The following is a 1,781-nucleotide window of genomic DNA, read 5'->3' as shown; positions in this document are numbered from 1 at the left end:
TCCATATTCCCATCGGGAGATAACTAGGGATTGGACTGCTAGTTGCGAGTCCTCAGGAGGCAGGGACGACTTGATTTTTCTAAGTGTGTTGAGTTGGTGATTAGCTACCATGAATGGCGAGATTTCTAAAGTGCACGGCTACTCCCACGAGTGTCCCGGCGCTGAGCAGAATGTAAGAGCATGTGTTCTGCCTCTGTTTTAATTGCATCTAAGCTGGATTCGGTCTATAAAAGCCTTGCAGAAACTATTTCTCTAGGATCGTATTACCCTGTTAGGCCAGGTTGGACTGGATTAGCCCTCAACAGCCTCTAGAGTCAAGCCCCCTCTTCTTCATAGTTAGAATGCACCCATGGCTCCACTCGCTATAACTCCTATAACTGCTGTGTCCGACACAAACACATGGTCCCTTCGTTCGACTGGTCTGCTGCCCGTTGTCCGCGCCGGTGTGCTGCCCGCTGCGGAGGGCCACGGAGCTCTGTGCTGGGGTCGCTCGTCAGCTGCAGCCTGCTTCAGTCCGTAGTGCTCCTCTGGGAGAACCCTCAAGTGCTGAGCCGCCTGCTCTGACGTCAAGTCTCGCTGGGCTTGTGCCAGCATCTCATAGCCCACCATGAACTTCCGAACAGTAGCCGAGCGCAGGAGGGGTGGGTAGTAATGCGCATGAAGCTGCCAGTGAGTACAATCTTCCTTGAGGTGGGCGCTCCATGCCATCCCATGGAATAGGGAAAGGAGATCTCAAAGAGATTGTCATACTTTGTGAGAAGCCTTTTCATGATTGAAGCCAGACTGTCTTGCTCCTTGTCGCTGAGATCCTGAAGCCGTAACACATGGCGGCGAGGCAGCAAGAGGGTCTGGAAGGGCCAAACTGCCCAATAAGGGACAACCACCAGCCAGTCTTCGTTTTCAACAACGATGCGATCCTTCTGCGCGCCTTCCAGCTTTCCGTACTCCAACAGCATGGGCACATGGTGCTTCTTAAGATACTCCATCTGGGTCCGATCCTCCACCCGGGCTTCATTCGGCAAAACATTACTAGCCCATATCTGACAGTGTGGATGAGGGTTTGAGCATCCCATCATTGCACCCTTGTTTTCAAATATCTGAACCCATGGGTACGTTCCTCCCTGTTCTCTCATGATTTCTGCCCACTTGTCAATCACAACTCTTATTTCAGGGGGTGTCATAAGAGGGAGTGTCATATCAGACCAAGGATGGAAACACATGACTGTCCAGACTCCTCTGGCCGATCCTGCTCTAAGCAGTGGGTGGACACTGTCAGCAGGTTCCGGAGCATCCGGCTGGAGGGCTGGGAAGTCATTCTCAAAGAGGTATGTGCTCTCGTACAGGGGATTCACCTCTCCATTAGCTCTCTTTGCTCTGGGGCATAGCGGGTTGGAAGGATCATTGCGCGGAACATGCTCTTGAGGTGGTTTCTCAAGCTGACCTTGCCATGGCCTTTTCATTCGGTGTGCACACACCAGCATCCATTGGTCCCGCAGTGGATTGTAACGCACATGCTGGTGTTCGGTTGGATTGAAGGCTGTGCCTGGCCGCCTGGCGGGGGTGTCACCACACTCCATGCTCGTGCAGCCGCTCTACGCCTCAGGGGTTTCCAGAGCGCTCCATAGTTGTTGCACTGAAGTGTTCTTGCATGGTCAAGTATTTGTCCAGAATTATGCCCAATGATCTTGAGGAATCAACATGTGGATTGCAATTGAGAGCCACAATTTGTTTGAGCCAGTCTTGAATGGGTGCAGAGGGGTTATCAAGAGGAATTCAGTCTT

At 52.3% G+C, this 1,781-nt stretch overlaps 1 pseudogene; it reads right to left on the bottom strand.

Moving 5' to 3' along the window:
- Positions 1 to 336: 336 nt before the first annotated feature.
- On the bottom strand, positions 337 to 1,577 carry LOC146820988 (galactose-1-phosphate uridylyltransferase pseudogene; annotated as a pseudogene).
- Positions 1,578 to 1,781: the final 204 nt, after the last annotated feature.

Source organism: Triturus cristatus, chromosome 6 (assembly GCF_964204655.1).
Source record: "Triturus cristatus chromosome 6, aTriCri1.1, whole genome shotgun sequence".
NCBI lineage: Eukaryota > Metazoa > Chordata > Amphibia > Caudata > Salamandridae > Triturus > Triturus cristatus.
The sequence above is the reverse complement of the archived record's forward strand: the minus strand, read 5'-3'. Positions and strand labels throughout refer to the sequence as shown.